Raw genomic sequence first — 15,312 nt, 5'->3', positions numbered from 1 at the left:
AAGGTGGTACATACTAAAGGTGGTACATACCAAAGGTGTTGTACAATACTAAAGGTGGTACATACCAAAGTGGTACGATACAAAGGTGGTACAACACAAAGGTGGTACATACCAAAGGTTGTGTTACATACCAAAAGTGGTACATACCAAAGGTGGTACATACCAAATGGTGGTACATACTAAAGGTGGTACATACTAAAGGTGGTACATACTAAAGGTGGTACATACCCAAAGGGTGGTACATACTAAAGGTGGTACATACCAAAGGTGGTACATACCAAAGGTGGTACATACCAAAGGTGGTAACATACCAAAGGTGGTACATACTAAAGGTGGTACATACCAAAGGTGGTAACATACTAAAGGTGGTACATACCAAAGGTGGTACATACCAAAGGTGGTACATACCAAAGGTGGTACATACCAAAGGTGGTACATACCAAAGGTGGTACATACTAAAGGTGGTACAACTAAAGGTTGTAACATACCAAAGTGGTACATACCAAAAGGTGGGTACATACTAAAGGTGGGTACATACTAAAGGTGGTACATACCAAAGGTGTTACATACTAAAGGTGCATACATACCAAAGGTGGGTACATACTAAAGGTGGTACATACCAAAGGTGGTACATACCAAAGGTGGTACATACTAAAGGTGGTACATACCAAAGGTGGTACATACTAAAGGTGGTACATACTAAAAAGGTGGTACATACCAAAGGTGGTACATACTAAAGGTGGTAACATACCAAAGGTGGTACATACCAAAGGTGGTACATACATACTAAAGGTGGTACATAACCAAAGGTGGTACATACCAAAGGTGGTACATACTAAAGGTGGTACATACCAAAGGTGGTACATACTAAAGGTGGTACATACCAAAGGTGGTACATACCAAAGGTGGTACATACTAAAGGTGGTACATACCAAGGGTGGTACATACTAAAGGTGGTACATACCAAAGGTGGTACATACTAAAGGTGGTACATACCAAAGGTGGTACATACCAAAGGTGGTACATACTAAAGGTGGTACATACCAAAGGTGGTACATACTAAAGGTGGTACATACTAAAGGTGGTACATACCAAAGGTGGTACATACCAAAGGTGGTACATACTAAAGGTGGTACATACCAAAGGTGGTACATACCAAAGGTGGTACATACCAAAGGTGGTACATACCAAAGGTGGTACATACCAAAGGTGGTACATACCAAAGGTGGTACATACCAAAGGTGGTACATACTAAAGGTGGTACATACCAAAGGTGGTACATACCAAAGGTGGTACATACCAAAGGTGGTACATACCAAAGGTGGTACATACCAAAGGTGGTACATACCAAAGGTGGTACATACCAAAGGTGGTACATACCAAGGGTGGTACATACCAAAGGTGGTACATACCAAAGGTGGTACATACCAAAGGTGGTACATACCAAAGGTGGTACATACCAAAGGTGGTACATACTAAAGGTGGTACATACCAAAGGTGGTACATACATACTAAAGGTGGTACATACCAAAGGTGGTACATACTAAAGGTGGTACATACCAAAGGTGGTACATACTAAAGGTGGTACATACCAAAGGTGGTACATACTAAAGGTGGTACATACCAAAGGTGGTACATACTAAAGGTGGTACATACCAAAGTGGTACATACTAAAGGTGGTACATACCAAAGGTGGTACATACCAAAGGTGGTACATACTAAAGGTGGTACATACCAAAGGTGGTACATACCAAAGGTGGTACATACTAAAGGTGGTACATACCAAAGGTGGTACATACTAAAGGTGGTACATACTAAAGGTGGTACATACCAAAGGTGGTGGTACATACCAAAGGTGGTACATACCAAAGGTGGTACATACTAAAGGTGTACATACCAAAGGTGGTACATACAAAGGGTACATACCAAAGGTGGTACATACCAAAGGTGGTACATACCAAAGGTGGTACATACTAAAGGTGGTACATACTAAAGGGTGGTACATACCAAAGGTGGTACATACCAAAGGTGGTACATACTAAAGGTGGTACATACCAAAGGTGGTACATACTAAAGGTGGTACATACTAAAGGTGGTACATACCAAAGGTGGTACATACCAAAGGTGGTACATACCAAAGGTGGTACATAGTAAGGTGGTACATACAAAGGTGGTACATACCAAAGGTGGTACATACTAAAGGTGGTACATACCAAAGGTGGTACATACCAAAGGTGGTACATACCAAAGGTGGTACATACCAAAGGTGGTACATACTAAAGGTGGTACATACCAAAGGTGGTACATACTAAAGGTGGTACATACAAAAGGTGGTACATACTAAAGGTGGTACATACAAAAGGTGGTACATACCAAAGGTGGTACATACCAAAGGTGGTACATACTAAAGGTGGTACATACCAAAGGTGGTACATACCAAAGGTGGTACATACCAAAGGTGGTACATACCAAAGGTGGTACATACTAAAGGTGGTACATACCAAAAGGTGTACATACTAAAGGTGGTACATACCAAAGGTGGTACATACCAAAGGTGGTAACATACCAAAGGTGGTACATACCAAAGGTGGTACATACCAAAGGTGGTACATACTAACATACCAAGGTGGTACATACCAAAGGTGGTACATACTAAAGGTGGTACATACCAAAGTGGTACATACCAAAGTGGTACATACTAAAGGTGGTACATACCAAAGGTGGTACGTACTAAAGGTGGTACATACCAAAGGTGGTATATACCAAAGGTGGTACATACCAAAGGTGGTACATACTAAAGGTGGTACATACCAAAGGTGGTACATACTAAAGGTGGTAAATACCAAAGGTGGTACATACCAAAGGTGGTACATACCAAAGGTGGTACATACCAAAGGTGGTACATACTAAAGGTGGTACATACTAAAGGTGGTACATACTAAAGGTGGTACATACCAAAGGTGGTACATACCAAAGGTGGTACATACTAAAGGTGGTACATACCAAAGGTGGTACATACTAAAGGTGGTACATACCAAAGGTGGTACATACTAAAGGTGGTACATACCAAAGGTGGTACATACTAAAGGTGGTACATACCAAAGGTGGTACATACTAAAGGTGGTACATACCAAAGGTGGTACATACTAAAGGTGGTACATACCAAAGGTGGTACATACTAAAGGTGGTACATACCAAAGGTGGTACATACTAAAGGTGGTACATACCAAAGGTGGTACATACTAAAGGTGGTACATACCAAAGGTGGTACATACCAAAGGTGGTACATACTAAAGGTGGTACATACCAAAGGTGGTACATACTAAAGGTGGTACATACTAAAGGTGGTACATACCAAAGGTGGTACATACCAAAGGTGGTACATACCAAAGGTGGTACATACCAAGGGTGGTACATACCAAAGGTGGTACATACTAAAGGTGGTACATACCAAAGGTGGTACATACCAAAGGTGGTACATACCAAAGGTGGTACATACAATACTAAAAGTGTACATACAAAGGTGGTACATACCAAAGGTGGTACATACCAAAGGTGGTACATACTAAAGGTGGTACATACTAAAGGTGGTACATACCAAAGGTGGTACATACTAAAGGTGACATACAAAGGTGGTACATACCAAAGGTGGTACATACTAAAGGGTGGTACATACCAAAGGTGGTACATACTAAAGGTGGTACATACTAAAGGTGGTACATACTAAAGGTGGTACATACTAAAGGTGGTACATACCAAAGGTGGTACATACCAAAGGTGGTACATACCAAAGGTGGTACATACCAAAGGTGGTACATACTAAAGGTGGTACATACCAAAGGTGGTACATACCAAAGGTGGTACATACCAAAGGTGGTACATACTAAAGGTGGTACATACCAAAGGTGGTACATACTAAAGGTGGTACATACTAAAGGTGGTACATACCAAGGGTGGTACATACCAAAGGTGGTACATACTAAAGGTGGTACATACCAAAGGTGGTACATACTAAAGGTGGTACATACCAAAGGTGGTACATACCAAAGGTGGTACATACCAAAGGTGGTACATACCAAAGGTGGTACATACCAAAGGTGGTACATACCAAAGGTGGTACATACCAAAGGTGGTACATACCAAAGGTGGTACATACTAAAGGTGGTACATACCAAAGGTGGTACATACCAAAAGGTGGTACATACCAAGGTGGTACATACTAAAGGTGGTACATACTAAAGGTGGTACATACCAAAGGTGGTACATACTAAAGGTGGTACATACCAAAGGTGGTACATACTAAAGGTGGTACATACCAAAGGTGGTACATACTAAAGGTGGTACATACCAAAGGTGGTACATACTAAAGGTGGTACATACTAAAGGTGGTACATACTAAAGGTGGTACATACCAAAGGTGGTACATACCAAAGGTGGTACATACTAAAGGTGGTACATACCAAAGGTGGTACATACTAAAGGTGGTACATACTAAAGGTGGTACATACCAAAGGTGGTACATACCAAAGGTGGTACATACATACTAAAGGTGGTACATACCAAAGGTGGTACATACATACTAAAGGTGGTACATACATACTAAAGGTGGTACATACCAAAGGTGGTACATACATACTAAAGGTGGTACATACCAAAGGTGGTACATACCAAAGGTGGTACATACTAAAGGTGGTACATACCAAAGGTGGTACATACTAAAGGTGGTACATACTAAAGGTGGTACATACTAAAGGTGGTACATACCAAAGGTGGTACATACCATACAAGGTGGTACATACTAAAGGTGGTACATACCAAAGGTGGTACATACCAAAGGTGGTACATACTAAAAGGTGGTACATACATACTAAAGGTGGTACATACCAAAGGTGGTACATACATACTAAAAGGTGGTACATACCAAAGGTGGTACATACCAAAGGTGGTACATACTAAAGGTGGTACATACCAAAGGTGGTACATACCAAAGGTGGTACATACCAAAGGTGGTACATACCAAAGGTGGTACATACCAAAGGTGGTACATACTAAAGGTGGTACATACCAAAGGTGGTACATACTAAAGGTGGTACATACTAAAGGTGGTACATACCAAAGGTGGTACATACCAAAGGTGGTACATACTAAAGGTGGTACATACCAAAGGTGGTACATACTAAAGGTGGTACATACCAAAGGTGGTACATACCAAGGGTGGTACATACTAAAGGTGGTACATACTAAAGGTGGTACATACCAAAGGTGGTACATACCAAAGGTGGTACATACCAAAGGTGGTACATACTAAAGGTGGTACATACCAAAGGTGGTACATACCAAAGGTGGTACATACTAAAGGTGGTACATACCAAAGGTGGTACATACCAAAGGTGGTACATACCAAAGGTGGTACATACCAAAGGTGGTACATACCAAAGGTGGTACATACCAAAGGTGGTACATACTAAAGGTGGTACATACTAAAGGTGGTACATACTAAAGGTGGTACATACTAAAGGTGGTACATACCAAAGGTGGTACATACATAAAGGTGGTACATACTAAAGGTGTACATACCAAAGGTGGTACATACCAAAGGTGGTACATACCAAAGGTGGTACATACCAAAGGTGGTACATACCAAAGGTGGTACATACCAAAGGTGGTACATACTAAAGGTGGTACATACCAAAGGTGGTACATACTAAAGGTGTACATACCAAAGGTGGTACATACTAAAGGTGGTACATACTAAAGGTGGTACATACTAAAGGTGGTACATACCAAAGGTGGTACATACTAAAGGTGGTACATACCAAAGGTGGTACATACCAAAGGTGGTACATACCAAAGGTGGTACATACTAAAGGTGGTACATACCAAAGGTGGTACATACTAAAGGTGGTACATACCAAAGGTGGTACATACCAAAGGTGGTACATACCAAAGGTGGTACATACTAAAGTTGGTACATACTAAAGGTGTACATACCAAAGGTGGTATATACTAAAGGTGGTACATACCAAAGGTGGTACATACTAATGGTGATACATACTAAAGGTGGTACATAACAAAGGTGGTACATACTAAAGGTGGTAAATACTAAAGGTGGTACATACTAAAGGTGGTACATACCAAAGGTGGTACATACTAAAGGTGGTACATACCAAAGGTGGTACATACCAAGGGTGGTACATACTAAAGGTTGGTACATACTAAAGGTGGTACATACTAAAGGTGGTACATACCAAAGGTGGTACATACTAAAGGTGGTACATACCAAGGGTGGTACATACCAAAGGTGGTACATACTAAAGGTGTACATACCAAAGGTGGTACATACCAAAGGTGGTACATACCAAAGGTGGTACATACTAAAGGTGGTACATACTAAAGGTGGTACATACCAAAGGTGGTACATACTAAAGGTGGTACATACTAAAGGTGGTACATACCAAAGGTGGTACATACCAAGGGTGGTACATACCAAAGGTGGTACATACTAAAGGTGGTACATACCAAAGGTGGTACATACCAAAGGTGGTACATACTAAAGGTGGTACATACTAAAGGTGGTACATACCAAAGGTGGTACATACCAAAGGTGGTACATACTAAAGGTGGTACATACCAAAGGTGGTACATACTAAAGGTGGTACATACCAAAGGTGGTACATACTAAAAGTGGTACATACAAAAGGTGGTACATACTAAAGGTGGTACATACCAAAGGTGGTACATACTAAAGGTGGTACATACTAAAGGTGTAAATACCAAAGGTGGTACATACCGCAAAGGTGGTACATACCAAAGGTGGTACATACTCAAGGGTGGTACATACTAAAGGTGGTACATACTAAAGGTGGTACATACCAAAGGTGGGAGGTACATACCAAAGGTGGTACATACCAAAGGTGGTACATACCGAAGGTGGTACATACCAAAGGTTGGTACATACCAAAGGTGGTACATACCAAAGGTGGTACATACCAAAGGTGGTACATACTAAAGGTGGTACATACCAAAGGTGGTACATACCAAAGGTGGTACATACCAAAGGTGGTACATACTAAAGGTGGTACATACCAAAGGTGGTACATACCAAAGGTGGTACATACCAAAGTTGGTACATACGCTAAAGGTGGTACATACCAAAAGTTGAGGTACATTGGTACAAAGGTGGTACATACTAAAGGTGGTACATACCAAAGGTGGTACATACCAAAGGTGGTACATACTAAAGGTGGTACATACCAAAGGTGGTACATACTAAAAGTTGGTACATACCAAAGGTGGTACATACTAAAGGTGGTACATACCAAAGGTGGTACATACCAAAGGTGGTACATACCAAAGGTGGTACATACCAAAGGGTGGTACATACTAAAGGTGGTACATACCAAAGGTGGTATCATACAAAGGATGGTACAATACCAAGGGTGGTACATACTAAAGGTGGTAAATACTAAAGGTGGGGGTACATAGCCAAGGCGGTGGTACATACCTAAAGGTGGTACATACCAAAGGTGGTAACATACTAAAGGTTTGGTACATACCAAAGGTGGTACATACAAAGGTGGTACATACCAAAGGTGGTACATACTAAAGGTGGTACATAACCAAGGGTGGTACAAGTAAAGGTGGGTACATACAAATGGTGGTATATACACCAAAGGTGGTACATACCAAAGGTGGTACATACCAACAGGTGGTACATACCAAAGGTGGTACATACTAAAGGTGGTACATACTAAAGGTAGTACATACCAAAGGTGGTACATACCAAAGGTGGTACATACTAAAGGTGGTACATACCAAAGGTGGTACATAACGTACAAAAGGTGGTACATACTAAGGTGGTACATTACCAAAGGGTGGTACATTACCAAAGGTGGTACATACAAAAGGTGGTACACTACCTAAAGGTGGTACATACCAAAACCAACGAGTTGGTACATACCAAAGGTGGTACATTCCAAAGGTTGGTTATACAAAAGGTAAATCACCACATAAGAAAGCTGGTACATACCAAAGGTGGTAACATACTAAAGTGGTACATACTAAACGGTGGGTACATACCAAAGGTGGTACATACAAAAGGTGGTACATACCAAAGGTGCTACATACCAATACTAAAGGTGTACATACCTACTAGGTTGCTACATACCAAAGGTGGTACATACTAAAGGTGGTACATACTAAAGGTGGTACCAAAGGTGTTACATACCTAAAGGTGGTACATACCAAAACTGGTACATACGAAAGTGTGTACATACCAAAGGTGGTACATACTAAAGGTGGTACATACTAAAGGTGGTACATACTAAAGGTGGTACATACAAAGGTGGTAACAAAAGGTGGTACATACCAAAAGGTGGTACATACCAAAGGTGGTACATACCAAAGGTGGTACATACCAAAAGGTGGTACATACCAAAGGTGGTACATACAATGTGGTACAAAGGTGGTACATACGAAAGGTGGTACGATAACCAAAGGTGGTACATACCAAAGGGTGGTACATACGCCTTAAGGTGGTACATACCAAAGGATGCGTACATACTGCACTATTGTGGTAAATACTAAAGGTGGTTGAATTTATACGAAAGGTGGTAACATACTAAAGGTGGTACATACCAAAGGTGATACATACTATAGGCTGGTAATACCAAAGGTGGTGCTACATACCAAGGTGGTACATACTTGGTACCCGACTAAAGGGGTGTAGGTGGTACTACGTCATACTGTTAAAGGTAATAAACATACACAAATGATAACACAGAGCCAAATGACTTTACATACCAAAATGGTACAATGTTGGTACATACAATGTGTATACATACCAAAGGTGGTACATGTAGTGTCCTGTTATGATTAACCACTGTCCACATGCTGAATAAATATATTAAAGTCTTGTCCACAAAGACAATTTTTGATAAAGAGGCCAATAATCTTTTTTTTTTTTTTAGCAATTCGAATAATGTATAGCAGAATCATGGTGACGAACGTATGATAAATGTTCATGTTTCTATCGATTTTTCTACCGTTGATCAAACAATGCTCAAAGGGGTTCAAACATCTAAACTAAGATTCTGTTGTTTCAAATCCTCAATTGCTACTCTCCCGTTCTTTAAATGCAGCTGCCATATTGTAGTGACAAAATCGTGTCACCATAGAATAATTCTAGTGTACAGACAAATCTTTCATGTTGGAAAGGGTTTCCCAAGATTCTTGTGTTTGACTGGTTATGCCAGTTCATATTGTAGTCTAAACCTTACTCAGCATCAGTTGGATTGAGCACATAACTTTCCGAGAACTTTTGATAACATTTTACTTGTATGCTCTTGCCTAAATTGTAAATAACTTCTACTTAAAGACACCAATCAAAGAAATTGAAGCCACCAAGAAATAACTATCATTGAACAGCGTAAACCTATTTTACAATTTCGAAATTAAAGTATGAATATTGTTTTCGAATGACGAAACAATTCGCTATATCTGACAACATAGTTCAATATAAAATGCAAACAACGGATTTTCGTGCTGGTTATAAACATAAAATGTATGTTATGAATCCGGGTGGATTTCATATTTATCCAAAAAAGGACGTCGCGAGTAGGGTTCGAACCTACGCGGGAAGATCCCATTGGATTTTCGAGTCCAACGCCTTTTAACCACTCGGGCCATCGCGACTATGTGACAACTGATTGTTGGTCAGATTTCAACTCCAAATGAATTCATAGGAAATCGATTTTTATTATACCAATTGAAATGGTAGTAGTCAAAGATACCACACAGGGTGTCTCTAATTTTCATTTGACCTTGATAATCGAAGATGGGGTGAGGGTGAACAATCGTGTATTTGTAATGTTATCATGGTGATTGTTTGCTAAATCTAGTCTCAAAAAAGTGTCTCTACCCTTTTCAGAGACCGCCAGGAACTAAATGATTTCCCATAGACGACAATGTTAATGTTTGCCACTATCCTGGTCAAAAAGAAGTTTTCAATCCTGGTTGTATCTGTCACTAATTTGGAAGAATGGTTTTCTCGCAATACCTGTGAATTAAAAAGAAATAAGATCTAGCATCTTGCTAAATTTTTAATGTGGGCGATTATTTTATGTTGAATTCGCACCAAATAAAATTGAACCAAAAAGTCATTAATTCCAATATTGGTTACCTCCCCTGTCAGAATAAAGACTTGACAGAAGTTTAAAATTTCTTTTCATATTTTACAATTTTTCATGTATTGCCCAACCCACACATTAAACATTTGAAACTGAAGCGTCCTGAAATACCCATTCAGCATGCGGAGGCTCAGAAACATTCACCCCTCTTGAAATCCTGTGCCCACAAGGGAATTTCCTGGAATCAGTTTTTGATTTGATTATGCAGTCGCTATAAGTTAAATGTTCTCAGTAATCTTTCTGAATGGCGAAAAGACAATTTTCAACGTTTAGGGAGCAATAAGATAGGATTCATGTCGTAATTTGTAATAAGGAAACATTGATGATAAGTACCAAAATAAAAATTTAATACACGTAAATGTTGCTGTTATAATTGATACAAAGATAATTTGATATTTCTTCTAAAAATGACGTCGCGAGCAGGGTTCGAACCTACGCGGGAAGATCCCTAATTGGATTTCAAGTCCAACGCCCTTACGCCGCGCCGGAGCGTTGGCGCGATCGCGACTTTAACAGAATGGCCTAGTGTTGGTGAGATTTCTCCTCGGTTGAATTCAAATTGTCGAAATTAATTTATTTCCATAGTTGTGGTTAACATATCAAAGTTTTAGACACGTGGTTAGTTTAAAAAAAAATGCATTGGCAAATTTCTTACCTAATTTACATAATATCAGAAAATATAGGTGGTCTGATTTGTATGAGTTAACCTTACTTGCGTAAATGATCCAATTTAGTTTTAAAACGTAATTTCAAGTGTGTTCGATGTGACTACTAATGAGAGGGGGGAGAGAGAAAGCCCGCGCGCGAGCGAGCGCGAGCACGAGCGCGCCGTGTCGAGAGCGCGAGTGCGCAGCATTCAGATTTCTGAATTGGTTTAAATAAATAGCGCCCTCTCCTTGTGGTACATGTAGCTACGTCTTATGATTAACACAGAGCCAAATGGACTTTCCACATGAGACAATGTGAAAGTGTTCCACTGTCCATGCTGAATAAACATTAAAGTCTTGTCCCACAAAGGACAATTTTGAAAGAGGTCATATCTTATATCTTAGCATTCGAATAATGTATACAAACTTCTAAAAAGATTTTCCATTCCGTTTGATCAAACATTTATCATAGTTGTCACCCATGATTCTAGCGCTCCACAATTCAAAAACACTAAACTAAGTATTCATTTTGTTATCATATCCTCATCTTGCTCTCTCCAGCGACGGCTCTTTAAATGGCAGCTGCCATCTGATTCTGCAGCACCGAACGGTAGCAAAATCGTGTCCCACCATAATATTCAATCAGGGGACATCGGACAAATCTTTCATGTTCCTATCGAATCTTTTGCTCAAAGGGGTTCCCAAGATTTCTGTGTGTTTTGCATTGGTTCGAGTGCAGTGAGTCATAATGTAGTCTAAACCTTACTCAGCATCAGTTGGATTGAGCAATAACTTTCCAGAACTTTTCATAACATTATACTTGTATGCTCTTGCCTAAATTGTAAATAACTTCTACTTAGAAGACATCAATCAAGAGAAATTGAAGCCACCAAGAATAACTATCTTGAACAGCGGGGGTGCTGAAACCTATTTTACAATTTCGAAATTTAAAGTATGAATTGTTTTCGAATGACGAAACATTCGCTATATCTGACAACATAGTTCAATATAAAAGGAAACAACGTTTTCGTGCTGTTATAACATAAAATGTATGTTATGAACCCGGGTGGATTTAATATTTATCCAAAAAGGACGTCGCGAGTAGGGTTCGAACCTACGCGGGAAGATCCCATTGGATTTCGAGTCCAACGCCTTAACCACTCGGCCATCGCGACTATGTGACAACTGATTGTTGGTCAGATTTCACTCCAAATGAATTCATAGGAAATCGATTTTTTATTATACCAATTGAAATGGTAGTCAAAGATACCACAGGGTGTCTCTAATTTTCATTTGACCTTTGATAACGGATGGAGAACAATCGTTTATTGTAATGTTACATGGTGATTGTTTGCTAAAATCTAGTCTCAAAAAAGTGTCTCTACCCTTTTCAGAGACCGCAGAACCAAATGATTTTCCCATAGACGACAATGTTAATGTTTGCCACTATCCTGCGTAGGAAAAGAAGTTTTTTTCAAGTCTGGTTAATCTGTCACTAATTTGCGAAGAATGGTTTCTCGCATACCTGTGATATAAAAAGAAATTAAGATCTAGCATCTTGCTAAATTTTAAATTGGGCGGGTTTTATTTTATGTTGACGAGTTTCGCACCCAAAAAAAATTGAACCAAAAAGTCATTTAATTATTCCCAATATATGGTTTACCTGCCCCCTGTCAGAAACAGACTTGACAGGAAGTTTAAAGCGCGCATTTCTTTTCATATTTTACATTTTATGTATTGCCCAACCCACACATTAAACATTTGAAACCCTGAAGGCGTCCTGAATACCCATCAGCAGGCTCAGAAAACATCCCGCCCCTCTTTGAAATCCTGTGTCCACAAGGGAATTTCCTGGAATCAGTTTTTGATTTGATTATGCAGTCGCTATAAGTTAAATGTTCTCAGTAATCTTTCTGAGAGAGCGAGTCGGCAGTGTGCGAGAAAAGGAAATTTTCATCGTTTAGGAGCAAAATAGGATGACTGTGATCTGCCATGTCGTAATTTGTTTATAACGACAAACATTTGATGATAAGTACCAAATTAAATATTTTGATTCAGTTAAATTGCTGCTGTTTTATGATCGAGTACAATGATACTTTGTTATTTCTCTAAAATGACGGAGCGTGCGTGCGTGCGGTTGAGAGCGTGCGAACCTAAGCGGGGAAGATCCCCATTGGATTTCAAGTCCAATCCGCTTTAACACTCGGGCCATCGCGGACTTTAACGACTACCTATTGTTTGGTTGAGATTCTCACCGCGGTTTAATTCTTTCAAAATTTGAATTTTTTTCCTAAGTTTGTGGTTAACTATTAAAGTTTTATTAAAACGAGTATGTTTAAAAAACATTTTCCTTGACAATGGCAATTCTCACCTAATTTACAAATATCGAAAAAAAGGGTTTGATTTGTATGACTTATCTACTTGCGTAAATGATCATTATGTTTTTAAAGAGCGTATATCAAGTGTGTTCGATGTGACTACAAATGAAAAAAAAGCAACATATCAGTATCACGGATTCATGACAGCATTCAGCATTTCTGATGGTTTAAAATAACGCCCTCTCCTTTGTGGTACATGTAGCTACGTCTTATGATTAACACAGAGCCAAATGACTTTTCCACATGAGACAATGTGAAAAGTGTTCCACTGTCCCATGGCTGAATACAATATATAAAGTCTTGTCTCACAAAGGACAATTTTGGAAAGAGGGTCATATCTTATATCTTTAGCATTCGAATAATGTATACGGAGAACTTGGAGGTCTCAAAAAGATTTTCCATTCCGTTTGATCAAACATTTATCATAGTTGTCACCATGATTCTAGCGCTCCACAATTCAAAACACTAAACTAAGTATTCATTTTGTTATCATATCCTCATCTTGCTCTCTCCCGTTCTTTAAATGGCAGCTGCCATCTGATTCTGCAGCACCGAACGGTAGCAAATCGTGTCACCATAATATTCAATCAGGAGACATCGACAAATCTTTCATGTTCCTATCGAATCTTTTGCTCAAAGGGGTTCCAAGATTCTGTGTTTTGCATTGGTTATTGCAGTTCATATTGTAGTCTAAACCTTACTCAGCATCAGTTGGATTGAGCAATAACTTTCCAGAACTTTTCATAACATTTTAATTGTATGCTCTTGCCTAAATTGTAAATAACTTCTACTAAAAGACACCAATCAAAGGAAATTAAAGCCACCAAGAATAACTATCTTGAACAGCGTAAAACCTATTTTACAATTTCGAAATTAAAGTATGAATTGTTTTCGAATGACGAAACATTCGCTATATCTGACAACATAGTTCAATATAAAAGGAAACAACGTTTTCGTGCTGTTTATAACATAAAATGTATGTTATGAACCCGGGTGGATTTAATATTTATCCAAAAAAGGACGTCGCGAGTAGGGTTCGAACCTACGCGGGAAGATCCCATTGGATTTCGAGTCCAACGCCTTAACCACTCGGCCATCGCGACTATGTGACAACTGATTGTTGGTCAGATTTCACTCCAAATGAATTCATAGGAAATCGATTTTTATTATACCAATTGAAATGGTAGTCAAAGATACCACATGGTGGTGCTCTAAATTTGACATTTGACCTTTGATAAACGGATGGAGAACAATCGTTTATTGTAATGTTACATGGTGATTGTTTGCTAATCTAGTCTCAAAAAAGTGTCTCTACTCTACCCTTTTCAGAGACCGCAGAACCAAATGATTTCCCATAGACGACAATGTTAATGTTTGCCACTATCCTGGTCAAAAGAAGTTTTCAATTCTGGTTGTCTGTCACTAATTTGGAAGAATGGTTTCTCGCATACCTGTGAATAAAAAGAAATTAAGATCTAGCATTCTTGCTAAATTTTAATTGGGCGGTATTATTTTATGTTGAATTTCGCACCAAAAATTGACCAAAAAGTCATTAATTCCAATATTGGTTACCTCCCCCTGTCAGAAACAGACTTGACAGAAGTTTAAAATTTCTTTTCATATTTTACATTTTCATGTATTGCCCAACCCACACATTAAACATTTGAAACTGAAGCGTCCTGAATACCCAATCAGCAGGCTCAGAAACATTCGCCCCTCTTTGAAATCCTGTGTCCACAAGGGGAATTTCCTGGAATCAGTTTTTGATTTGATTATGCAGTCGCTATAAGTTAAATGTTCTCAGTAATCTTTCTGAATGGCGAAAAGAAATTTTCAACGTTTAGGAGCAATAGATAGGATTCATGTCGTAATTTGTAATAACGAAACATTGATGATAAGTACCAAAATAAAAATTTAATACAGTAAATGTTGCTGTTATAATTGATCCAATGATAATTTGATATTTCTCTAAAAATGACGTCGCGAGCAGGGTTCGAACCTACGCGGGAAGATCCATTGGATTTCAAGTCCAACGGCCTTAACCACTCGGCCATCGCTACTTTACGACTGCCTTATTGTTGGTGAGATTTCACCTCGGTT

General features: G+C 39.1%; 4 non-coding genes across 4 annotated transcripts; all 4 read right to left on the bottom strand.

Moving 5' to 3' along the window:
* Positions 1–9,607: 9,607 nt before the first annotated feature.
* On the bottom strand, positions 9,608–9,693 carry Trnas-cga (transfer RNA serine (anticodon CGA)). The gene has a single exon. It is a non-coding gene; the product is annotated as a tRNA-Ser (tRNA).
* Positions 9,694–11,927: 2,234 nt separating this feature from the next.
* Positions 11,928–12,009, bottom strand: Trnas-cga (transfer RNA serine (anticodon CGA)). Its single transcript has one exon. It is a non-coding gene; the product is annotated as a tRNA-Ser (tRNA).
* Positions 12,010–14,233: 2,224 nt separating this feature from the next.
* Positions 14,234–14,315, bottom strand: Trnas-cga (transfer RNA serine (anticodon CGA)). The gene has a single exon. It is a non-coding gene; the product is annotated as a tRNA-Ser (tRNA).
* An 875-nt stretch (positions 14,316–15,190) lies between these two features.
* Positions 15,191–15,272, bottom strand: Trnas-uga (transfer RNA serine (anticodon UGA)). Its single transcript has one exon. It is a non-coding gene; the product is annotated as a tRNA-Ser (tRNA).
* Between the last annotated feature and the right edge of the window lie 40 nt (positions 15,273–15,312).

This window comes from Argopecten irradians, chromosome 9 (assembly GCF_041381155.1).
Source record: "Argopecten irradians isolate NY chromosome 9, Ai_NY, whole genome shotgun sequence".
Taxonomy (NCBI): Eukaryota; Metazoa; Mollusca; class Bivalvia; order Pectinida; family Pectinidae; genus Argopecten; species Argopecten irradians.
The sequence above is the reverse complement of the archived record's forward strand: the minus strand, read 5'-3'. Positions and strand labels throughout refer to the sequence as shown.